General features: G+C 38.5%; 1 long non-coding RNA gene across 1 annotated transcript; it reads left to right on the top strand.

Moving 5' to 3' along the window:
• LOC123344029 lies at positions 1–27,420 on the top strand. Its single transcript, XR_006572438.1, has 3 exons — positions 1–40; positions 3,330–3,424; positions 26,882–27,420. It is a non-coding gene; the product is annotated as an uncharacterized LOC123344029 (long non-coding RNA).

Genomic DNA, 27,420 nt, shown 5'->3' on the forward strand with positions numbered 1-27,420 from the left:
CAGAGGAGAGGAAGTGCGTGTAAGGAGCTGGGAGCAAGAGGTACAAGGAGCTGAGAGTGAGAGGTTGTGCTGCTGGAGGACTAAGGAGTATAAGCGTTATCAGACACCAGGAGGAAGGTCCTGTGGTGAGGATAAAGAAGGTGTTTGGAGGAGGCCATGGGGAAGTAGCCCAGGGAGTTGTAGCTGTCATGCAGCTGTTACAAGAGGCACTATAGACAGCTGCAATCCACAGGGCCCTGGGCTGGAACCCGGAGTAGAGGGCGGGCCCGGGTTCCCCCCAAACCTCCCAACTCCTGATCAGACACAGGAGGAGTTGATCCAGACTGTGGGGAAGATCACTGAGGTGAGAAAATCTGCCAATAAGCGCAGGACCCACCAAGGTAGAGGAGGAACTTTGTCACAAGTAAAGACATAGTCATTGTGTCCATTTACCTGAGCAGTCTTGTGTTTAATCAACAGAGAGGCTGGATTTACTAATTCTCTGACTTCAGCATTAAAACTTTTACAGCTCACCTCCAGAATTATATACCATAGCCTTCCTATATTGTTTTCAAATGTTGCCAAATGATTTGTTGTGATTTCATTTTGCATTTAAATGAAAAGCCACCAGCACCAATTTGCAGCCACTAATTATTTAATCTTAATTGGAATATGTATTAATTTAGATGGCATTCATGTTGTAATGCTACAAGAGACAGTAAATGGCTATTGTTCATTAGCCATAAAAATACTGTGCATTTGGCTTTTATTTTTTAATCTACTTAATGTCAGTTGTGTTAGATGTAGAATACTATAAGGATGAATGAGATAAAGTTCCTTTCATTTATATAACACTAAAATGTCTCTACTAAAATGTCTCTGAAGTGATTTTTGGTACAGTAAGTTAATTAATATAGTTGGTTATGAATTAGTGTATTTAAATCTATTATATATCATTCAGCTTTCTGGAATGTGATTAACTATTAAAATGGAGATTCTAGTTTTACTTTCGCTGGCTATCCAAATTCCTTTGCTGGCCAAAATTGTCCATCATCCCAGGATTGTTTGGTGACTAATGTGAAATGACATGGTGGACTCTCTTCTGTTCATTGCGGATATTTCTGTATATCACAAATTACAGGGGGATGTTAACTACCCAGACATCTATTGAAAAAGTCTTACATCAAAATACAATTTCCAGAATAAGGACAATGGACTTCAAAAAAGTAGACTTCAACAAGTTTAGGGAAGAAAATCTAAGGGAAGAAGTTCAGAAGAGTTGGCAATTTCACAAGGAGACAATATTAAAGACACAACAGCAAATTATCCCGATGTGAACGAAAGATAGGAAGAATAGTAAGAGGCCAATATGGCTCCATCAGGAGATCTTTAATGACCTGAAAATAGAAAAGGAATCCTACCAAAAGTGGAAGTATAGACAGATTGCTAAGGAATACAAAAGAATAGCGCAATCATATAGAAACAAAATCAGAAAGGCTAAAGCACAAAATGAGTTACACCTAGCAAGGGACATAAAGGCAATAAGAAGAGGTTCTTTAACTACTTAAGGAGCAACAGAAAGATGAAGAAAAGTGTAGGTCCTCTACTTAATGGGAAAGGAGAGCTAATAACTAATGCCATAATGAAAGCACCATGAAATAGGTAATTAATGCGTACTTTGCTTCAGTCTTTCCTAAAACGGTTAATGGTGACCAGATGCTAAACACAAGTAAAGATATCAATAAGGAGGAAGAAATGCAAGCCAAAATAGGGAAAGATCATATTAAAGAAAATTAGGTAAATTAGATGTATTTATGTTGTCAGGGCATGATGAAATTCATCCTATGGTACTTAGGAACTAACTGAAGCAATCTTGGAATTGTTAGCAATTGTCTTTGAGAAATCCTGTAGGACAGGTGAGGTCACACAGGACTGCAAAAGCACATATAGAACCTTTCTTTAAAAAAGTAGAGCAAAGAGGACCTGGGGATTTAGGAGATTTGTAGTCAGCCTAATTTCAATACCTGGAAAGATACTGGAGCAAATTATTAACAATCAGTTTGTAAGCACCTGGAGGATAATAGCTTGGATTTATCAAGAACAAATCATATTAAACCAACCTAATGTCTTTCTTTGACAAGAGTTACTTGCCTAGTGGGGAGAGGGGAAGCAATACTCATGATATATCTTGATTTTAGTAATGCTTTTGACACAGTTCTACATGACAATCTCATATGCAAAGTAAGGAAATGTAGTCTAGATTAAATTACTATAAGGTGGTTCCAAACTACTGGTTGAAAGACTGTACTCAGAGTAGTTATCAGTGGTTTGCTGTCAAACTGGGAGGGCATATCTAGTAGGGTCCCGCAGTGGTGATCCTGGATCTGGTGCTATTCAATATTTTCGTTATTTACTTGGATAATGTGTGGCGAATATGCTTGTAAAATGTGAAGAGGATAATAAGCTGGGTAGGGTTGCAAGCACTTTGGAGGATTTGATTAGAAACTAAAAATGGCTTTGACAAATTGGAAGACTGCTCTGAATTCAGCAAGACAAAATTAAATGAAGACAAGTACAAAGCACTACACATAGGGTGGAAAAATCAAATGCACAACTACAAAATGGGGAATAACTTGCTAGGTGGTAGTACTGCTAAAAAGGATCTGCAGGTTATAGTGGATCACAAATTGAATGAGTTGACAGTACGCTGCAGCTATGAAAAAGACTAGTATTCTGCAATGTATTAACAGGAGTATTGTATGTAAGATATGAGAGGTAATGGTCCCATTCAGCTCTGCATTGGTGAGGCCTCAACTGGAGTACTGTGTCTGATTCCGGGCCCCACACTTTAGGAAAGATGTGAATAAATTGGAGAGAGTCCAGAGGAGAACAACAAAAATGATAAAAGTTTTAGAAAACTATGAAGGTTAAAAAAACCAAGACATGTTTCGTTTTGAGAAAAGAAGACTAAAGGGGGACTTGATAAATCTTTAAATATGTTAAGGGCTGTTATAAAGAGGACACTGAAAGATTGTTTTCTGTGCCTACAGAAGATAGGACAAGTAGTAATGGGCTTAATTTTCAGCAAGGGAAATTTAGGTTAGATATTAGGAAAAACTTGTTAACCTTATAATTAAATTCTGATATAGGCTTCTAAGGGAGGTTGTGGAATACCCATAATCTGAGGTTTTTAAGAAAAGTTTGGACAAATGCCTGTCATGAATAGTCGAGATTTACTTGGTCCTGCCACAGTCCATGGGACTGGACTTGATGATTCTCAAGGTCCCTTCCAGCCCTACTTTTCTATGATTAAACCCTAAATCTGACACTAATTTTCATCTTTTTGGCAGTTTCAGGAGGAAGCCCAAAGACTCCATGAAGATGGAGAATTGATTAGAGTTGATTTGTCCATGTTGTGGTGGAGACATACCAGTGAAGCATTGTGGTAAGTTTGCACTACTACTGTGCAATGCTGTAGCTTTGTCCATGTTGTTGAAATTCCTCCAGGGCAAAGGGGTTGTTGAAAGGCACAAACTTATAGAGCCATATCGGTGGGGAAAGCAGCCATGATACAGGCACATAGGTAAATTCCATATCTTATTGCAGTAGAGTTGGCCTCTACACATGTTCTGTGTAGAGACAGTACAAAGAATGATGAAGGGATAGTCCAGACCATGGGTCAGGCCTTGACTGATGATGGAAGTGGTAGATTCCAATCAATGTGTAGGTCTTCCTGCAAAGATGGTTTGTTTGGACTTTGTTCAGAGTTGGGTGGCAAACATGGAGTGAATTTTATCCTCCGAGAAGTATGTTGTAGTGTATGAATCCAGCAAATATCACTGGCACTAAAACTTACTTAATGTTCTAAAATATTCAAGATATCTTTTCACGGTTACTTCCTAAGGAACGCAGTGGAGGTGATCCAATAAAGTCAAACAAAAAACTACATGGCATACATTTATTTATTTATTATTATTATTCGTATTGCTGCAGTGCCTAGCAGCCCCAGTTATGGATCAGGAAACATAACAAAAAGACAGTCCCTCCCCCAAAAGGCTTATGCAACATTATTTTTGTGAAGGGGGTCTAATAAGGCAAGGGGCTGATCTACTCCTGGAGGCATGATGGACTCACCAGTATGAGTTGAGCGTCCTGAGCACTTTCCAGGAATCACTCAGCACTGGCACAAGAGAGATGATTTGGAACAGTTCACAGTGTTTAATATTTACATGAAAAAGAGCAGAATGAATATTCAGGGGTGGAAAAAGTTTCTTGCTTTCATTTAAATGTTTGAAAGCAACTCTATTTTTGAAGAACGTTGTACATTTTCTTGCTGAAGCTTCTTGTAAGCTGTATGATGTCTGAAATTTCCCCTGTGATATTGGGACAAGCCAACATTGTCAAAAATGGTTTGTTTCTTTTGAAATCAAAGAGCAAATGATCGCCCCAACATTTATACCCATGAATATCGGACTTACCTGAGTAATTCTTCTGACTTAATTGGAGTTACTCACATGAGTAAAGTTAATCATGTACATACGTGTTTATAGTCTTTGGTCCTTAGAGGAAATAATGTCTTCAACAATATAATGCTTTTGAGAGTACCTGCATGGCTCATATTTTATTTAAAAATTGACTATGTAGAGTGTGCAGATTTTCTGCTTGTAGATATAACAGTTTCATTCCTAAGTACTGAGAGAATATGACTCTATTCTTCCCACAATAGAGAAAAGAAAATAATCTCACTCGCCCTTGTGGGAGTGTTATAAGATTAAGGAGGAGTGCTACTGTGCTGTAGGATAACTGGCACCCTACTACCATAAGTTCCATATATTAGTGACTTGAGATCTTGTTAGAATAAAAATTTTGATTCACCTTCACACTTAATAGGTTGAAAGTTCACTCAGAAATGAGCTTTTCATTCAAGGCTTTTTAAATTCTTTGATTCTTCTGTCCACGAGTAGATCTTGTATTGCCAAAATGTGCTCCTCTGCACATTGAAGACAATAGCAAAACTCCCAGGGACTTCAATGGGACCAGGATTTTACCCTTGAAAGATGTGTATATTCAAGGCAAGAATTTGATTATGAAATCTAAATGTATACAACATCTTACTTCCTTTAAAAGAAAAGCAACATTCAAAAGGGCAATAACTTAACATGTATTATATCTGCTATCTTATCATCTCTACTTGTAATACCATATTTTTGTAGTAAAACACCTCTAACAATGTAAAAACCTAACATTGATTTAGGCACTGTTTTGTATTTTAGACAATAGCCCCTCCGTTTTGCAAAGAGAGAGAGAAAAGGCTTAAATTACTGACTGACTGTTTCTCCCATTAACCTTAATAGGATTCGCAGGGCTAAAAACAGGTGCGATACTTTAGAAACTCAGTTTGAGAAAAATTGTCAGTGATGAACCTTTTTGCATTTTCACTCTATAATTGCTCCTTAACCACTAAAGCTATTATTTTGATATTTGGCACACTGCGCCTCTACTTCAAGATGTGTTAACAGATGCTATGGCAGGTTCCTAAGCATAATAGTTTTCAAGCTGTGGCCAGTCAGATGAGGAATGCCAGTGGAGAGTGCCTGACTGTTTCATTCCAGAATTACATGTAGTCAGATGGTTATGATTTTGTGTATCATTTCAGCTATCTTTAGTATAAGCTTTAGATAATTTTCTTTTTATTTAGACTATCATGTTTTGTTACCGAGACAGGAATGACCACTTTCCAAATCTTTACAAAATATCTATGTACAAATATAACCATTTTCAGCTGGAGTTTTTCCATCCAGCTGTGTCCTACAGTTCTTGATCAGGTGACAAGTTTGTGTATATTTCATGCTTCAGGATGTACTGGTGTGTATGAATTTTCTAAATTCAACTCTAAGCTGGTATACAATCTGAAAACAACAACAACAACAACATATTTAACTCTAAGCTTTATTTCTTGGTTTGTAAATAGTATGTTTGTCTTTTTGACATTACTAAATAAGGCAAGAGCCAATGGTCTGAGCGGTAGGTTTTGGTGAAGACAATACAATATACCTTCATGCACTCCTGTGAGATGCTGAGTGCCCAAAAATTCCCACCCGAGCCCAGCTGATTTTTTTATTTGTACTTTTAAGAATAAAACAATGCAATAGGGCATAAGACTTACTTCCACTCAATGCACTGGGTTCAGTAGGATCTCTCTTCATGCATATCCTTTGTTCACACTTGCACAGGACTGAAACAACCTTGAACTCCCCGGTATGTATCACACATGCCAAATATGGTAGAATAATTTGTAGGAATATGGGATGAGGATGGTGAGGAAACTGAAATCTGATTTGTATATTAAAAATGAGTTATAAGGAACAGTTAGAATCACAGAACACGTTCCATTTGTGTTTGACCCTCTTGACCTACCATAGTAAGGCAAATGGTTTCTTTTTCAGATTTTCATTTGATGTCTAGAGGGGAAATCAGATTGTAAAATTGAGATTGGTAAAGTCCTACATGCTAATCCCTTTGAGCTGCTTAACAATAAGTTACAGTGTTACAGTGATGCCTTTGGAAATTCTTTGTATTACTTTTCCTTTTTACTATGATAATAAGACCTGAATCATAATAGAATTTATTATATTAAATAGTACAAGAGAGAGAATTTAGATTCTGCTGCAAGTGTGTGTTGTGTTCTAAACTAAAAAAGAATAAGAAGTTGAGAGTCAAGACATATATTCCTTTTCATGTGGAAGCCTTTTTGTGGAATTACTTGCCTTTTAAATATGAGTTTCAGTATTGTCTGGATATCTGATCCAATAGTATTTTATGTATTGAGAACAAGATGCAAGCTTCAAATTTCAGTGTGCTTCATGAATCTGTCATGTCTAATAATAATATTTCACCCTTATACAGAGCTTTCCATTTTTCAAAGAATTGTACAAACATTAACTAATTAGGGCCCTATCCTGTAAACTCTTACTCAGCGCACTGACTATAATGGAAGTTCTCAGTAAGGGCTTGTTGAACAGATCCATGGTTGGGAAAGATTTGGGACTTCCAAACATTGGAATACCCAGTTACCCTAAGAGCATTTGTGCATGTATTTTAACTCCCTGCACATCACAAAGTGCTCTTCCTCCTTGGTTAAGTACCTGTTCTGGTCTTTCCACTATGACAGGAGACCCCCTACACCTTTACCCCCCTATGGTGGGTTATACTGGACTGTTGTCTGGATGTGTCATAAGGAAAACCATTTTGGGAATCATGTCACACTCTGTAGGTTAGTGGCTAGGAGCGGCAGTTAGTCCATTAGCCTCATAGTCAACCAGTTGGGAGTTTTATGAAGGAAAACCCTGGTTATTGAGAATGTGCTCTGAGGAAGTCTGGCTGCCTGGAGAGGGGGATCCCACGAAATGGAGAGTCACTGTAAACCTGAGGTAATGGAATTTGAACTCTGTTTTCTTTAATCCTGAATATAAATGGAACAATCCTTCTGTTTGGCTTTGAGGCAAGGTTACTTGGGAACTCTGGTTCTCTATCTCTGAAGAGAAGGAACCAGAAACACTGTTTAATTCAATCATTAAAGACCAGAACTTTGGAATTCTGTTTATTTTAAGCTCTGAAGAGACTGAATTAAGACACCACCTAGTGCTGGAAAAAGCCTTTTGTCTTTATGTTGCTCTCTTCATTAGCCTCCTGCTGCTCTAAGGTTGCTGAAACATTTCTCCCTTCAGTATCTATTGGGTTTCTGGGAAACGGGGTGGGCGAAGCCCGCCCCATGCTAACGGAACCCCCCCCAGCCTAAGGGGAGGTACCACAGGGCCTCAGAAACCCACTAATTGCGGGGGACAACTAATAAAGAATAGGGACAGGAGTGTGGTCAAAGGGTCATAAGATGGGCTGCCTTCTGCTGTCTCCCCATGCTGCTGCTAAGTGGGAGCTCCGCCAGGCTCCCACACTGCCATAAGCCCTCTTCCATTCCTTTGACAGGAGGTGGGTGCTCCCAGGGGCACTTAAATCTCTTTAAATAATGATCATTTAAAAATAGAACCATTTTGTTCTATTTTCCCCCTTTTTCTTAATACTGTTATAAAGTGAAGGTCAGGGATCAAGCCATGCTCTGTGTTAGTGTGTGTATTTACCTCTGCTGGACGCTCATCAGTGTATTGTGTTTGGTTCTCATCACACTGGGCCAGGTACTTTAAAGCGGCCCTTGGTCAAAGAAGGCTGCAGCACTGTTTGTCCCCTTAGCCTCTCTGGCACATTTGCTAGGCACAGACTGTCAGACTGTTTTCCCTTTATGGAAATGGAGCTCCACAGCCCAGGTGCCCTCTCCTCTAAAGACTATCATTGGCACCAAGATTGCCCACTAGATGAAGCACACCCTTTTCCATAACTCCAACCTTGGGAGCTCTCTGGGTTTACCATTTACATCTTCAAGGACATGTGATAGGTGTCACACATAATACACACAGGCTTTGCAAAGGTTTCTAGACACAATGATTCTATACTTTAGATTGCACATAGGATATACAGACTCAGGCAAACTCTAAAATGGCTAGTGAGAGACCTTTTCTTCTATCGCCTCCATCCCCTTTTCTCAGGTAAACCTCTGATTGGCCTCATTAGGTGATCTGTTGCTTAGTTACTTTTCTTTTGGACTTCAGACCTGAAAAACTGGTGTGCTCTGGGCAGTAGCCATCTTTTTGTCCAAGGATGCTTCATTAGAAAGGATGATGGTCAAAGTTTAATGACTCTCCATTGTTAACTCTGGACTAAGTGCAAGAATTTCTTCTGCTACCTCCTTAATATGGAGGCAAAAGACAGCATAGAAGTAAAACAATCTCCACATTCAGAATGGGGTTTGTAGTCTGACACACACTCCCCAGTAACAACCAGAATGCACAAGATGTACATAGATAGATTCCCCCAAATCACATAACAAGCATTAACCTTTCTATGCTTATGATCATAGGAGCGCCACGTAGTGTTACCTGGAGTAATGGAATAAAATTAATGACTGATCCAGATACATACGTGATCTATCCTTTGGAAGGATTTTAAAGGAATCCCAGTAACTAAGGAAACATAGAATTTACTGTCCCATGTTGGACTAGAATTGAGATGGAATGTTAAAGCCTTCACTCTCCCCTAGTGCAGAGAATTGTCAGGCAGGTTTAATTTCGAGAAATATAGGGCCAAATTCTGGTCTCAATTACAATACTTCTTTTTTTTTTTTACATATATTACAAATATATGACCAAATAAGAGTTGGTTCTACTGGTAGACTTTCATACAGTGGTTAAAATTAAGAAGTCAGCATTTATGTAGGGTTGCAACACTTTGATATCTGAAATACACAGACATTAAGAGATCTGTGGTACCTTGGAGTAATAGTTGTCAAATACTGAATTCTTAGTGGCTTCTACAGTTTGTTGGTGATGTTACTCCATATTTAAACAATGTGATTGAAAGCAGAAGTTGGCCCAATATCATTATATCTGAGATAATCTGTTTTTAAAGATTATTGCTCTTTCAAAGAAGGTAATAGTTTTAAAATAAACTCTTTAGATATCTCTGTTCATCTAAGATCAGGTTGGTGCTGACACACAATCTCAATGTAAAACCCTAGAAGCAAATTTCCTCTCTTGTAAAACACTTTCAAACTGAGAATTGCTTATACATTCCATGAAAAGATACCTCTCATTCTATAATTAATGCTCATATTCAAATATCAAGGCAAACATTTGAGTTTATGTAGTTTAATTCTGTCAAATTTGAATGATTTCATTTGCATGAAAACTGTTTGCAACTTCGTGGAAAAGGCCAAGGCAATTCTTAGAATAAATGGCTTGGTAAATCAATAAAACCAAATGTATGCCTGTTTATAAAAATTAAAATTGGATTTTTATAAAGATTATCAGTGACTGCTCTAGAGGACATTCTGAGAATGACTGAATGAAATGTCAAGAAAATTGGCACAAATCATTTGGTGTCTTGCAATTTTTCTCTCTCTTTTTAAATTGAAGTAGGTCATATCAAGTAAGATGAAGATTTCCCATTTGCCTTTTTTCTGCTTTCCATGAACATGAAACATCTTCATATCCAGGCCTACTGTCTTAAACTGATGTGCCTTTCCTAATAAAATGGGTTTATAATTAAAAAAGAAAGGAAAGTATTTGTAAAAGATGGAAATCCCAGTAATGAAGGCTTCCTGGATTATGTGCCTACATTACACACTACCTTGTTTCTGCACCAGTAATTGTCTTTCAAATATTGCATATTTTAACCAGCTATGTCTTAAGTAAAAAAACAAACCCTTTCTCAGTCTCTTCACTTACTTAAAAATTTAACAAGGTTAGAAAATGTTTTGGTCTTTTAACTTAGTACAGTTAGTTAAAAAGGCAGTATTTGAAAGACAAAACTACTGGTGTCTGTACATAAGCAAAGCAATAAATAATAATAATAAACATGCAACTGAAAAGAGCTATGTAAATTATAATATGCAGGTGTTTGAGGACTCTTCCATCACTGGATTTTCTCTCTTTTCTCCTACAGAGCTTAGCTTTTTTCTTCTTTATTATAAAAACTGATTTATTAATTAGGAAAAGATTATTAAAGGTTTGGTCTGAACAAATATTTGCTGTCACGTGACTAAGAGTTGTATTAGACTCTGGTGTTAACCTGTTAAGTTTCAGAAGTGAATCATATTTTGGAAATGCTAGATTTCCGCAGCTGAAGCTTATGTTGTAATTTTTTTTAAACACTCAGTTTAAAAGGAAAGTTTCTAATACAACACAGCCTTTTGCAATTATACTAATGATACCAAATTCATTCATAAACCACAGAAGCACTATTATTGCAACTCTGTTGTGGACATATTCACTGCAATGGCTGGATTAGAAGAGGTAAGTGATGTGCTCCACCTACCCCTGTGGTTTGAGAAACTGTCAGAGCTAAATTAATTACATATAATATCCGTTGTTTGATAGGAGATCCAGTTTCTGCCATATCCATTGACTGCTTCTTGTTGCTTTCATTTCACGAAAGGAAATTTGAACATTGCTTTGGTACAGGAGCCCTATTCTCCTATGTTCATTCCATGTCAGCGCCTTTCCTTTCTGGTCAGTTTTCTCTCTCTCATGTATACTGGCCCACTGACCATCCTACAGAACAGCCCTAACCAAATGTTCATAACTTTTGGGTTTGTACACACTGAATTTGGGAAAAATCCTTTTGCTTCAAGCTGTTAACTCCTTGCTCACTGAGTTCTGAAGAAAGCTGTTACAGGAATGCTCTATACAACAGAGATGTCTGTATATATTTAAATAGAACAGGAGTACTTGTGGCACCTTAAAGACTAACAAATTACGGATACAGACTAACACGGCTGCTACTCTGAAACCTATATTTAAATAGTTAATAATCAGGTGCTGGTAGATGGCACTCAAGAATACATGGCATTGCTCCTGTGGTTTGTAGGACTTATAAAACTGCCCATTGTTAGCTGTAAATTATGGTTTTCTGCAGCTCTTTGTATTAGCTCTGAACATGAACTTCCCTTCAACATGCATCACACCACCCTATGTACAGTACAGTTCAACTTTCCAAGCGATCCTATAGTGATATTCACCCTTGTTGGAAAACACCAAGTCAAAACAGGATCCAGCAGGCCTATCTTCTCCTGAAATTCTCCTTACGCAGCCATAGAAACTCTTTGTTTTATTTTTTTGAGAGTCCTTGCAGTCCTCATGTATTGGGAGGGATCCCAGTGAATATTTTTAACTAAGCCTTCTGGAGCACTTGTCTCTGGTCTCTGTGGCAACAGCTCCTGCCATCTCTCACTCTTACAGCAGTCACTCTGGAAACATTCTGCTGAGAGCTACTCTCTTCCCTTTAAAATTTTATTTAGGCAAACTGAGAGAACTAAGCAGAATTCTGCAGCTAATTAGTGTACCTCCTGTACTGGTTTACAGCTGTCTTGAAAGAATAGGACAATTGCCGAAAAACAGCCTCATAAATCACGGATAAAACCAAACCAGTAAATCATCTTCAGTACTAATTTTACTTAAGGCACAGAGAGTGTTTTTTTTTAAGCTAATTGTCAGAACAGAACTGGAGAACATTTGTAGTGCCACAAGCCCTCTACCCATCATGTCTTTTGTTACCTGAAATTTAGCAATATACTATATTAGAAATGCTCTTTTATGAGAGTTGCTGCATGATTCCCAAACACCTGTTTGTATCAGAAGATTGTGGCATTCTGTTTCAGAACCATCTTAGTGTTTCAGAGATGAAAAGGAAATGTGCTATGTGTAAAAATGCCTTGATTTATCAGAGGCAAGGCATGTTGTTCACAGAGATAAAGGGTTCTGTTTACAAGGTATCAGTATCCCTAGAAGAAAGGAATTTCCAATAATTGAATAAGGTGTTCTGAATGTATAGATTAGACTAGAAGGCCAACAGTAAACATGATGAACTTCAAAAGAACAGCTTCTTATCTCACTGGGGACCTTCATTAACGAGTCACCAGATAGGCAATTACTGTACAGCTCTTGTAATGACCAGGATCAGACACAAGCAATCAGCACAGTAGGCAGCAAGAAACCAAGCAGAAAAAACCTGTGAAAATATGCCATTAAATCTTAATTATTCTTCAAAAGAAAACAAGCACAACTAGGGGGCAAATAACTGTAAGGAATATACAAAACTATATCAGAACCTGCTGGCTCAGGGCAATGATATTTAGTTATTAGCAGCATCAACGTTTATTTAAAGCTAAGCACTATGTTCACAGACCATTCAGAGGTGTATTTTTTTTATGTTGGTTAAAAGCTTCAATGAGAGCTAGTCTTGTCTCCACAGGGTTATTTTTTTGTTAGAATTAAGAACCTATCTTCTTATTATTAGCATTACAGTAGCCTTCAGAGGCCCCAGTGGAGACTGGGGTCTTATTGTACAAACAAATAGTGAAAGGGAGTCATTTCCACAGAGTTTACAATCTGAATAGGCAAAACAGACAAAGGATGGGAGGAGAAATCGAAGCACAGAAAGGAGAGGTGAATTGTCCAGGTCACACAGCAAAATCAGGAATAGAACCCAGGGCTTCCCTGAGTCTGAATTCAGTGCCCTATTCACTTAGATAGGCTCCCTCTGAAGTATCTTTATCAAGTATACTCTGTCTTCTGTCTGATTTAGGAGGTTTTTGCCAATGGCCAATCTTGAAACCTTGCATCATCTAAGTAATCATTCTATCCATGAATAGTCCTGTTTAACTCATTGTGACTATCTGAAAGATTAAATATTAATCATGTGAATAAGAGTTCCAGAATCAGGAGCACCATTCCTTATAAGACGTGATCTTGAACTTCCAGCATTTACACTTTTTAACAGAGTATTTTAAAAAACAACCCAAAGCTTATTTCTCTTTAGTGATATTTTTGTGTATGACTTCAGCCATTCAAAGGTTTGTTTGAATTGATTCAAAATTATCATGGGTTTGACAATATGGCATATGGTACTGAAAGAATGGTCGTGACTGTGTTGTTACTCCATCTTTAAAGCTTGACACGTTCTTTGACGCAGACTTCAAAACATCTTCTAACTGGAAGCAGCTGCAGCTGAACCTTGGCTGAACAGTGAGCCTAGAAATACAATGGATTGGTTTCATCTAAAACAATAATGTCTTTGTATTAAACAGATCCTTTTGTTTTGTTTTTGTTTAAGAGAATGTTTATTTTAAGAGAACTCATTGGCTTATTTGGGATGACTTAATGGCTTATTTGGAGGTTATAAATTGAAGAACCATGTGATATGTTAGTGGATTTATTACATGGATAGCATCGCCTCCTGTTGGGGCGGGGGGTGATTACAGAAATTGTGGTAGGTTAGTTATTTACTTAGTTTATTTATTTATTTATTTATAGCCATTTCTATGAGACTCCTCACACAGTATCTGAATGTTTTAAAAATTTGTTACATGCCATATAGGCATGAATATGGGGAATTACCCAAAGGAAATAGTAGAGCATTTTGCATCCAAAGCTCCCAAATGTGACGGCTGAAATTGGTGATGCATCAATGCTTTTGATTTTAGTTTTGACTGTCACAATGATATTCCCTAAGCAAGTATTCTTTTAGTTTTCTTGGGAAATCAAAAAAAGATAACAGGAATAATTAATCTGTTGAGTTTCTTAGCTGCGGTGATCTATAAAACATTTTAAAATTTGTCTAGCCCAATATTTCATCATCTTTTTAGATTCTAAATTGCACTGTTAAACTAGTGTGTTGTTGACAGCTGAGTATCAGAGATACAACAGTTTGAAGTTGTCAGCCCAGCCAAGGGTGTAGTATGCCTTTGCATTAGCTCTCAAGAAGAAAGTGTTTCAGTATTCTCTGCATGCAAATAGAATATATATAGACTTCAGCGGTTGAGCTGATTTGTCACATTAGAATACTTTATACAAACAAATAAAATAAAATCAAAGTTCAACCCACTCCAGTGCACTTTAAAATATCTATGTTAGACATGAACCTTACTTGTTTCTAGATAATTCTGATCTGCATCATATATCGGAGCAGACTGAGATGTGTTCTCAGTCGAGATTATTTTGTACAAAACCAAATTAGGACAAAAAATCATCCCTGAGACACTTCAGAGTTTAGGCCAGTAACACTTTTTGCTGATCAATCATTGACTGTTTTTTTTAAAATCATTATTATTTGGGCTAAGTATTTGTGAAAGCCTCATTTGGAATCTTGAAAATCAAGTTTTCTACGTTTGAACTGGCTTCTTGGATCATAAACTCTTATGAATTGATATCCTGATTATGTAAGATCCATCACTTTTTTCCCAGTGTGCTACAAAAATAATATTTGCGGCCACTATATCTCTAAACTTTCCTGAGGTAGCACAGTCTCAAATTCTTACATGATCTTGCATAGAATTACTCATATATTTAAAATTAGCATATCTATAACTCTCTATCAGATCAGAACCTTAGTGACTGATTTTTCACAAGCAGACTTCTTCTATATGTGTATAGTAAATGGATAAATTGCACTGACACCCTGAGTATCATTAGATAAACAGCAAACCTACTCTATTGGTTAACCTGAAACACAAATTTCTAACTTAACTATACTGTATTAAGTAAAAACTGACCAACAGCTATTGCTATATTCTTGTTTTCCTTTTGCTCACGTAGTATTTTCTTTCAAATTCTCCAAGTAATGACACATGAGCCTGACTTTTATTAATCAAAACAAATAAATGGGTAGTCAGCCATGTCTCTAGAACAGTAAATATTATTCTCATACTGTGCATGGGAATACAAAACAATGAGGTTAAGTAACTTGCCCAAGATCACACAGTCAGTGAGTTTCAGAGTTGGGATTAGAATTCAGGAGCTCAGGGCTCCAACTTTCATGTTTAGTTCACTATCAGTGCTGCTCAGTTCACAAACAATGCTTTCTCTTTCTTTTTAACCATGTCATGTGGCTTTAATTAGAGCCTGTATATCCTCATTGGTGGTAATAATATCAACAGCTACTGTTCTATGATTCCTATCTGTACAGGCTTATCACATACTTCCTATGTTAGAAAGCAGGGGTGTTGGACTTGAGTTCATGACCTGAGCTGAGAGTGACCTTTATGGTGAGACACTGTAGTTATCTCTTGCTCTTCATTTCTGCTGCTTCATATTTGTCCTTTGCTTTCACACTCAACCTTTCCTATTTTTCTTGACATCTTTGACATCAATCGGGCTGGCAGGTCAATGTGAGCAGTAGTCTTTCCCTCTGGATGTGTAAAACATGGCACCTATGTAATATACTTGGACACCAGTGACCTAGAATGAAACTAAGTTGACTAACAAATGCAGGTCTTTGGTATTGCATTAAAGCGCTAGCCTGGAAAAGAGACTCTGATGTCCTAATCTTTATTATACTGAATGTAAGTTTTAAATTAGTCAAATATTTGTATTTGTAATATTGTGAACTTTAACTTTTTAATCTTGCCTTTGGCACATTTGTCTGAAGTTCCCCTCCGGAACATGTTCCCCTGGATTATCTGTCAGTGGCTGAGTTCTGACAAGTTTCAGATCGCACTATAGGGAGTTTATTTTTTGTTTAGTCAAGTTTCTGACAGAACATTTTTGTGTTTGTGACACTTGTGTGCTAGATGCTGTGTAAGGCAAATAAAATATTTTGCTGCAGTAAAGTGAATACGTATATAAACTTTTTGAAGGTGAATAACTGGAATTATAAGAGAAATCTGAGGAAAGAAGAGATGTGGTAAATATATGCATATCTAACACTTTGTTTCAGTTGAAACATGGCATAACTTTAAATACCCAAACAGAGTTGAGGTTTTTTCAGTATGCAGGAGGGAACACTGTAGAACAGAGTCAGTGAATCTTCAGGTAGATAGCTGCTATAAGCCAAGACTTTCAAAAAATGAAAACTAGTGATTTTTGGATACCCAACTTAAGACCTCTTAATGGGGCCTGATATCTCAATGGTGGGTCCCCAGTACTTTCTGAAAATCAGATTCCTTTCAGGAGTCTCTAGTAAGCCCCACCACCCCCCAAAAGTTGAGGTGCCAAACTCTTGAGTCAACTTGAAAATCTTGGCCAGAGGTTCTAAGCTTGATTCCAGAAAATGAAAACAGGCACTATTCCTGGCAGCAACTGCATGGTAAGTGCTTCCTTCATCTTGCCTTTAGGATGGCCACTAGGATGTTCTAGGTGTGCGAGTGCTGAAAATGTTTATCTGACACAAAGGGAGATTCTGAATATTTTGAATATACTGGCTGTGTCATTCATATGGACTGATATTTCTGATAATATTGACATATATATTTGAAGGTCAGCAATGATGCAAACTTTCTCCACAAACGGGAAAAGTTCTGTCACGATGCAATGAGATTTGTGTGTTTAATTCCCTTTTATGTTAATGTAGTTAATACGTATAAACATATACCATAGCACAGTATTTCCACTGTGGTATCTTACTGTTCTGGCACTTGATTAATTTGCTTTATGGATCCTAAAGAACAATCATAATATATATTATCATATATATTTTAAAACATCAGTTCAGGGAAAATGTCGATGATTTATTTCTTTTCTTAGACTCCATGTGGCTTTCCATTATCAGGGTTACAGGGCTAGCTACACCTTTGACCCCTCTGGTCTCTGAGTGTACCCGCCCCAGTACTAGTCTTTGTGTTCTTACTTTTTCTGGGGTGGATTCCTGTGATTCTCCCACTCTAAAATTGGGTCTTGGGCTATAGCACCCTATGTACCAATCATATTTATCCAGCAGGCGCAAATTGGTTTGACCCTTGCAAGCCTTACCCTTGGGAGCAGTGATCAAACAGCTTTCTTAGAACACATTTGTTTAATCTTCACAGTTGGAACTATAAAAAAAATGATATGCATACAGACTGCCTATCCTATGTAAGGTCCTCCATCATTCTGGATTGTTAAGAGGGCTTAAATGCTTCAAACTCCCAAATGGATGGGTGGGTGTCTGTATACGTCTGCTCCTGGGAAACAGCTCCCTGTCAACTGCCCCCATCTTTAGACAGAGAGAAAAGTTTTAACTGTTATTGTCCTTTTGATCTCTTTGTTCCTAGCCTTTGCAAAACTGTGTGCAACTTTTGGCTAGAGCTAAGGGGAAGCATCTTTGTACCTAATAGCTTTGATACTGTTTCTTAATCTCCTGTCCTATTTACCAGGATGTGTTTTATCCGCTTGAATTATTTTACCTCCCTACTTCTTTCCTAACTCAGCCAATCCACGCATATAGTAAACTAACCCCATATAGTCATACAGTAAATGTTCCCATAACCCAAGTATTAATACAGTATCAATAGCACATTAATACAGTATTAATAAATTAATACGGCTCAGCCCCATGTCCTTCACGTCCATATTCTTCCTGGAAAACAGATCAGTGACAAGTAAAGGAAAAAGCAAATGCAATCTATCCACAGGTATTTGAATTTAGCGTTGAAGACGCTGCACGTCCTATAACAAAAGAAGAAAACATTTCATGATACCTGTAAAGGTCTGGGACTCACCCTGCAGCACCTCCTGCTGGCTGTCTGGGAATTGGCTCGCTTTCCACCTCCGGAGCGCCCTTGGCAGGCTGGTATCATTGCTGCTCGCTGGCTCCCGTGTCCCTCCTGGACCCCGGTGCCCCTTTTAGGTTGAGGTGCTGCCCTCTGGCAGTACCACCCCCCAGTTTCAGGGTCTCCCCACCCAGGGGAACCCCCAACCCTCTATCCCTACCTTGCCTCAGTCATGGGCTACTGCCTGTCACCATCTAGCCCCCACTCACTGGGGCAGGCTGCAGTATCAGCCTACTCATCACCGGCAAGGTTGGGTTTGGACCTGCTGCCTTGGCCTACCTCTGGGCTGCCCTCTGCAAACCCTAGTACCTGTTGGCCTTCTGCTAGGCTGCAGCCTGGGGCTTTCCAGGCCAGAGCCTCCCCAGCTCCTCTGCCTTTTCCCCAGTTCTGCTCCACTCAAGTACTCTGCTCAGGTCCCTGCAGCCAAGTCCATCTCCCTCTCAAAGCTAGAGAGAGTCTGTCTGTGCTTCTGGCCAACTGCCCTCTTATAAGGGCCAGCTGAGCCCTGATTGCACTGGCTACAGCTGTGGCTGCTTTCCTCATCAGCCCAGTTTTTCTCTGCCACAGCCCTCTCCCGGGCTGCTTTAAGCCCTTCCAGGCAGGAGCGGGGTGACCTGATTGCTAGCAATAGTTATCTTAAGGCAAAAAGAAGCATTTCAATGCCACTGATAATGAAGAAGTATGTCTTATTGCTAGTTTTCTTCTTGAAGTATCAGTCATAAATATCTTTCATCAGCCAGGCCAGTTCTCTCTAGATTTTGGTTAACTCCACTGGCATTAAGCATTTTTTTTTAGCAGAAATAACTGTCAGTTTCCCTATGTGCCTTCATTTTTATGCAAACTTTGCAGAGGATCAGGAATGTAATAATGCCCTTCAATGAAAGGTATTCTGGTCTATCCAGGTTTAGTCAAACAGTCTATGGTGAGGTCAATGCACTGTATGTAAAATGTAAAAGAATGTCAGTGCATTGACTATGGAGGAGATGAAGTGCCTGAGAAATGTCTATAAAAACAAATAAATAAAGGTCGTCTTCAGTGAAATGAATCTTTTCACATTTGACTTTGTTGTCCTCTCCAGAGACAGGTATTTTTTCCCCTCTCGTGAAGAACAAATGTTACCTTTCTGTCCATTTAATCCTGGAAACAAATTTCTCAGAAATACTCATGCTGCCTCCACCTAACGTACCCCAGCATAAGACATAGACATTAAGCTGGCACCATGATATATACCTATCTTGTCTGAAATCACTTGGTGTTGGTAATGATGTCCATTGTTTTCTGAAGAATTAATCAAGGATTTGGTGTACTCTAGCTGGAATTGCATTTTAATATCTTAGCTGTCAATCTACAAGTATATATATTTCACAGCATACATGCAGCATTATATATGACAGAGTAACTGATAACAGAACAGCTTTAATGTCTGGAGGAGATGAGACTTGCTTTCATCAAGATAAAAAATGACATGTTTCAGTACTTTTATGACAAGTAGCAGAAGAGCTACACTAAGGGTACGTCTATACTACCCGCCGGATCGGTGGGTAGTAATTGATCTATCAGGGATCTATTCATCGCGTCTCATCTAGATGCGATAAATCAATCCGCGAATCGATGCCCGTACTCCATCTCTGCAGGAGGAGTAAGCAGTGTCGACGTGGAAGCCGCAGCAGTCAACTCGCCACTGTGAGGACGGCCAGGTAAGTCGAACTAAGATACTTCGACTTCTGCTACGCCAATAGTGTAGCTGAAGTTGCGTATCTTAGATCGATTCCCCCTCCTCCCTCCAGTGTAGACCAGCCCAAAGATTTGTTTTATGGCCTTTACTTACTGAGAGGTGTATCTTTTTTTTTTAACCATAGACACATTTGCTTGCTGATTGCTGGATACTTGCCATTTGACCCAATCACTGTTTAGTAATTAAAAAAAAAAAAAAAAGTACAAAAGACATATTTTTTCTTTTGTTGGTTATGCTACTGCCAAGTGGAGTGGTCAATAGTGGGTATTTACATGAGTATGCTGTTTTACAATAGAAATGATACAAAAGGGAAATACATTTTCTTTAGAAATGTAATGATCCCACTGGTAGTGGCCCACAACTTTTAGCATAAGACAGAAATTGGAGTGATTATGTTCAGATATTTTGGCCTCAGTTCAGTTCCTTTGAAAGTCCATGGAATGGGATATCTTTTAATTCTTACTTTGAAATCTACGGATGAAAAGTGTTACAAAAGAATTAAGTATGATTACCGTTGACACGTCTCCTGTTTATAAAATACTGGTGTTGGTAATGCAATTCTTCTTTCTGTGTCCGATTGCGTAGTGCTATCTGTGCCTGATTTATCCATTCTTGCATCTCAGTCTGGATTTAATCCAGAGATTAAATTGTTAGAGGTAGAAAGTAGTTACCATTGATAGTCTATGTGTAATTGCCTTTGAGGTCTTAAACTAATGCCTAAGGACTAGATGTGTACACCAGAAAAGAATAAAAATACCATGGTAATTGGCACTAACTGATACCTTTATTAGTGGTCTCAGCAGAGAGGTTAAGGACTGAATGGACATGGAGACTGGACAACTTTACCCTTTCACCAAAAGAAGCAATGAGATGCAAATTCTTTGGGTAGCATGAAGAAGTTTACAGTGCCCTGCTCATGCTGTCTTTTTCTGGGGGTTGAAGGAGGGAGGGACTTGGAGGAATTAAAAGTCTATTTTCTGTGCTTTCAATCTGGCTCCTTTTCCAATTGTTAAGTTTGCTTAAAGAAATGGCAAGGGCTGGGGGAGAGGCAGAGGAGGAGAGATCAAATATTGAAATAACCAAGCAGATACTGCTAAAACTATTACATTTGATCCAACATCTAACACTATACTAGAAAGCTCTGACTTCCATTTAGTACCTAGCTGTAATGGCAAGGATGGAAGAATCTCCTAAAAGGCTTTCCTACTGCTGTCCAGACAAATCAAGAATGAGTGTGTGTGCACTAGAGTTACAGTACATTGCATGCATACCCCAATTTGAGAGTTACCGAATCTAGGAGGGACAAGTTAAATGAGTTTCCATATTCACTCAATCCTTGCCCTTTCTCCAGTCAGACTGTAATTCAAGGTTTCCATAGTGGCAATGGTTTTCATTCATAAAAATAGATGCTCTGCATTCCTGTGGCTCCTTTCAGGGGATCTTGACAAACCTCTAGCACTTTATCCTCAGCACACTTCTATGAGATGGGTAAGTATTTTTATTTTTATTTTCCCAATAAGGAAACTGGCACAGAAAAGTTAAAGCCAAGATTTTTTTAAAGCAACTAGTGATTTTTGTGTGCCTAACTTGAGACAACTTATTGAGCACTAGCCCTTCGCAAATCAGGCCTCTTAAAAGGTGACTTAAGTCAGGCACCTAGAAATTGAGGCATGGAAAACCACTAGTTGCTGTTGAAATCTTGGCTTATGTGTACTGTACATGGTCCCACAGGATGTCTGTGGCAACACCAGAAATAAAACCCAGATATTCTGATTCACAGTCTTCAGTGACAAAACCATTCATTCCCCTGAGCATCGTTCAAAAATATTATTTAGTTTTCCATAAAACACACTATCAAATCCCCAAGACAAAGAAACTGAAAAGCCATAATAAGACATCTATTTACATTGGTAACTATTTCTTAAAGATAATGGGAGTAGTATATATTAATTCTTTTGCGTAGTGGTGGGAGATCAGACTGTTCTGGGATGAATGTTTATATCATTGCTGATCTTCAACATTATATATTAGCCTTTTGTATTGTGAACACTAGAAACTAGTCCTCTTGAGAGCATGAATTAGTTTTGCTAAGAATAGTCATCAGATGGTAACTACTTTCACCAAAATCATCACTAGAATTCCAGACCCGTAGTACTAGACAAAGGCAGACAGAACAACATTTTAAAAGGGGTAAATACAGAATTTTGAACATGGGTTTCAAGAGCGCATTACCTGCATTGAATAATGAATAATAGATTCGCTCAGTCTGCCATAAGGCCATGACATAATTGTAATCTGTGTGGTGTTGATTTGGTAGCCCTCTGAAATGTTCTGTTTTGCTTCGGAAGAACCCTTTTGAATAACAATATGCTAATTTCTTTCTGTTTAAGTAGATATGAGTAGTTAACAGAGAAAGCAGCCTAAATATAATAGCTTCTTATGATACTGCACACCCGTTAAAATACACTGGAATCCAACAGATCAATAGTTAAATACCATTAAAAACAGTTTTAAGAAAAAAAACCATAATTGACTTTGCCATATGTCTCATTTTCATACTACACTATCTACAGAGTGAAACACAATCACCGTTCATAGAGAAGCTAATTATCCACTGTCAGTTAAGCCCTCAATAATTGATCTGTTCGCAGCTGGTAATAACTCCCAAACCCCATTGCAAATTGCATTCAAATAAATGTTTATCCACTGGAGAATTATTGGAATAGAGCTTCATAGGTTCAGTAAACCCTACTATTAGCAACAGTTGTCTTCTCCAAGTTCTCTATGGTTTTCCTTCAGTCTCCTCTCCCCCCCTCCCCCCAAATTTATGATTTTACTTTTTGTAGAGATTAGAGCTTTGCAAAATGTCTGCAATCAAACCTGAAATAATGGGGAAACTTAGATTTGGGTCTTTCTATGAACAGGAAGTGAACCTTTTGAGTAAATCTATACTGTGTTTTGATCAAATTTGAGACCATGTTGTGGTTTTGTCTTCAATATGTGGGGCAAGTTGCCTTTCAGCATGTTTTGGTGTGAAAGTTGGCAATGTGGTCTGAATTTCATTTTGAGTTTGTTCAAACCTGAAACAAAAAGCAAAGCTTTTGTATGTGAAGAACTGACACAACTGCAAACCAAATAAAACAGTGGCACAAACTCCAGGATCTGAAACTGCTCAGTTTCCAGGCAGACCTAGTGCATGTATATCTTCCTAATCAAACTCTTTTAGATGTTTATACAGCAATCCCACATGATTTCTCCAGATTATAATGTGTGTTATTTCAAATTTAAATGAACTCATTTCACAAATTCCAGTTATATTTTTTAGTCTGCTTCAAATGCCGGTAGCATATGTTGTTTTTGAATAGCAAATGGGTGTGTTATTTTGTCAAGTACTTTCAAAGTTCACATATGATATACACAGGCTTGAAGAGGTCAGTACTCATTTCCCACCTTCATTTCAGTACCACAAAAGACAGTGTGTGTGTGTAGGTACTAGCAGTGGCTATTCTTGAAGATAATGAATGATGTACATAAAAGTGTTCCTATGAAAATACCTTAGGAAGAGGGGAAAATCATGTTAGCTTGAAGGCCTAAAGTTATGTGATGATTAAATATGTGGGAAAGGTAAAAGATGAGTGTAAATGCTTACATTTTTATGAGCGAGACAAGAAGGGTGAGGAAATATCTTTTATTGGACCAACTTCTGCTGGTGAAAGAGACAGGCTCTTGAACTTACACAGAGCTCTTCAAGTCACATTTTTAATCTACGAGTGTATATGTGAATTTAGCAATTATTGGTTCTCAGTGTCAGGCAACTAGTAGTACTTACCCCAGGGTGCCATTAATTTCTAGTCGGTGTTGTGTTTCTGTGAGGCAGTGTGTCTGGTGGACTGGTGTCATGGAATGGAGAACTGGGTTCTAATCCTGGCTCAGACAACAATTTGTGTTACTGTGAGGAAGTCACTCAGGGCCAGTCAGTCAGTGGAAAGATTGCCGTTTATTTAAAAAAGAGCAGAATCAGACCCTTAATCTCTCTGTGCCTCTGTATCCTCATCTCTAAAATGTGTGTTTATAAATCCCAAGAGTGCACTGAAGTTGAGTTAATTAATGTTTGCAAAATGCGTGCATAGCCTGGGATTGAAAATATAACTACAGTTCTATCTGTCTAGGTACCTCCCTCACAGTAGTATCTTTACAACAGAGAAAAATAAATGCTGCCAGTGACTGCTTCCCTTCTGTTAAGCATGCAGATTTTTCACAGCTTTCTGCTCAGTGGCATTCACTGTTGTATAACTGCAAGGCAGAATCAATAGACGATTGCTATATCCTTTTCTATGAATTGTTACCATCTCCACTGTGGATGGATCTGATTTTTTTTTTCATTTTTTCCTTTCTGCCTTAGTTTAACAAAAGACATTACTTAATAATGGAGCAGTCTTTAGTTTGCTTCCTCTTTCTTTCTCCTAGCACAAGCACATGCATCCATCTATCAGCATTGTAATGTTCTTTCGAGGTGTGAGAAGCTATTTAGTAGATCTCTCCTGTAACTACCCAACCATATTATGAACTCCAGGGTTGAGGGTGCTTTCATTTGTTAGAATAAAGGACAGACTGTCAAGTAGACAAATAATCTCTCTTTAAACAAAACACTAGGAAAACCATACAAGATGGTGATCTAAGCAGTCCCGTGAAGAGATGTATCTTTTATAAGAACTCTCTTGCCAGGAAGATTGGAAAGAGATTTGTTTTCTTCATCAAACTGTACATGCTATGCAGTCTTTTCTGTGTGTTCTTCTATAGGCAGGTTTAAAACTAAATATGTGATAATGTCACAGGATAGCTGGTCCCTCTGGATAGACAAAGGGCAGCTTCCCTGGACCAAAGCAGCTGAGCCCAGTCCAGCCAATTAAAGAGGGCTGGGCTACACCTGAGCAGGCAACTGGGAGATTGGCAGAGACAGGCTGTGCCCTGGGGAGGAAAGGCCCACCACACTACAGTGGTGCCAGCTGCTGTAGGGTGGGTCCCTGAAGCAAGGGGCCAGGGACTCAGGGAAGCATTCAGGGCTGCTGTTCCAGGAAGGGATCTGAGCTGACTGAAACTGAGGTGCTGGCAGGAGCACCAGAGACCCATGGGAAGGGTGGCTTTGAAGCCTGGGGTCAAGGAATGTAGGCACTGCTACAGACTAGGGACCGAATGGCTGGGCAGCAGTTCTGCAGAAAAGGACCTAGGGGTTACGGTGGACGAAAAGCTGAATATGAGTCAACAGTGTGCCCTTGTTGCCAAGAAGGCTAATGGCATTTTGGGTTGTATAAGTAGGGGCATTTCCAGCAGATCGAGGGATGTGATCATTCCCCTCTATTCAGCACTGGTGAGGCCTCATTTGGAGTACTGTGTCCAGTTTTGGGCCCCACACTACAAGAAGGATGTGGATAAATTGGAGAGAGTCCAGCGGAGGGCAACAAAAATGATTAGGGGGCTGGAGCACATGACTTATGAGGAGAGGCTGAGGGAACTGGGATTGTTTAGTCTGCAGAAGAGAAGAATGAGGGGGGATTTGATAGCTGCTTTCAACTACCTGAAAGGGGGTTCCAAAGAGGATGGATCTAGACTGTTCTCAGTGGTAGAAGATGACAGAACAAGGAGTAATGGTCTCAAGTTGCAGAGGGGGAGGTTTAGGTTGGATATTAGGAAAACCTTTTTCACTAGTAGGGTGGTGAAGAACTGGAATGGGTTACCTAGGGAGGTAGTGGAATCTCCTTCCTTAGAGGTTTTTAAGGTCAGACTTGACAAAGCCCTGGCTGGGATGACTTAGTTGGGTTTGGTCCTGCTTTGAGCAGGGGGTTGGACTAGATGACCTCCTGAGGTCCCTTCCAACCCTGAGATTCTATGATTCTATGAATGAGTAAAAGGACTGTTTGCTAACTTTGGTTAGAGAAAATAAACTGTCTTGCAAAAGACTGGTCATGGACAGGGCTGTCCAGAAGAAAACGCTTTCTCTGCTTGGGAAAAGAAAAAGGACCCTACATTTCTTTTTAATTTTGAATATTGTATATTTTTCAATGCTTTGGAGGCACTTGGATATACCAATGATAAGTCCTAAATAGATAGAACTAAGATTTTTATAGTACATAACTTGTCATGGTTCCATTTTTAAACAGCTGTTTGTCTTCTTGAGCTCTTGCAAGTTTATCTAAATTATTCTGATCTCTTTTTGGTTTTCCTGTAGTGCTCATTACCTAAGTTCAGATCACTTACCAAAAGAGATGGTTTGATTTAACCAAGAGAATATTTGAAATATGCAGCCTTTGGGTTCTTGTTATGGTTTGGCCAATTATGTCTTTAGTGAGCAAAATGTACTAACCATGGAAGGAACAGGACACCTCTTAAGAGTCCCTGAAAGCTGCAAGAATGCACAAAAGAACTGGTGCAGAGTGGAATGACTATTTCATCGTAGTCTAGCCAACTTGATGTTGCTTGTCAGAATACTGACAGTCACCAAAGAGAAATTATATCAAGTGGGCCAAGTGTTGAGTACTGGCCAACGTTCTTCAAACTAATGACTAACATTAGGCTTCGAAATTCACTTTGCCACCCAAATAAAAGTGGCCTTTGTAGGAGTTGAGGTAGCTCAGCATTTCTAAAACTCAAGCTACTTCTATATAGGTGATTAAATGTGAGTTTAGGAGTCTAATTTTAAGCACTTCATGTAGAAAATATTTTTACCAGCATAGTACAGTTTTACAGCTGAAAGTAGATGGATATGTAGTTAGACATTCGGCATAAAAACATTATTTAAAATAGCTGAAGCGTATTAAATGTATTACATAAAACATTAAAGTCAGATTACATCTCAGAAACTAAGTATAAGATCCTTTTATAATTATTAGATCTCAGCAAATCTGACTGGCAAAAAGAGAGCTTTGCCAATCTGTTTCACATTTTTCATATTGAACGTTTGTTAGATATACAAATTTGAGGTCCTTTAAACTCCAACTCTGACACACAATTTCACATCCCTCTTTCATTTGGACTTTTAGGTTTGAATGAACAATGTCAGCTGAAAGCTTAAAGCTTTGCCTGATGGTGGGAAGAAAGAAACTCATGGTAAAACCACAAGATTGCTCATGATCCTCTCTCAAAATCATAAATTTCTCCCTGACACCCCAAAAATGGCTGCATTTTCCTTGAAACTTGGTTTTCATTTGCTCAAATCTCAGCTCAGCTTTGGTGAACCTGGCTCAAGTTTTGGGACTGTAATGAAACTTGAAATCTGGCAAGTTTTGACTGCTTTCACATTTGATTATTAAAGTATATCTGAGCAGATAATGCGATAATTACATCCACTCTGTTTATTGTAAATGTTGAAAAGTATAGGCATTCTAAAAACAAACAAATTCATGCATGATTTGTTGATGTGTACATCAATGGGTTTCTTATTTTTTCCATATTTACAGTGTTATATGATAAAATATTTTCTTCGTATTTTCAATTTGTGTTTGTGTGACTGTTTTTGTTTGGGGAGATAGCTGTATCTTCTGTGTCTGAGTGGCTGTAAGATTTATCATGTGTCTTCAAT

The sequence above is a fragment of the Mauremys mutica genome, chromosome 11 (assembly GCF_020497125.1).
Source record: "Mauremys mutica isolate MM-2020 ecotype Southern chromosome 11, ASM2049712v1, whole genome shotgun sequence".
Classification (NCBI taxonomy): Eukaryota; Metazoa; Chordata; order Testudines; family Geoemydidae; genus Mauremys; species Mauremys mutica.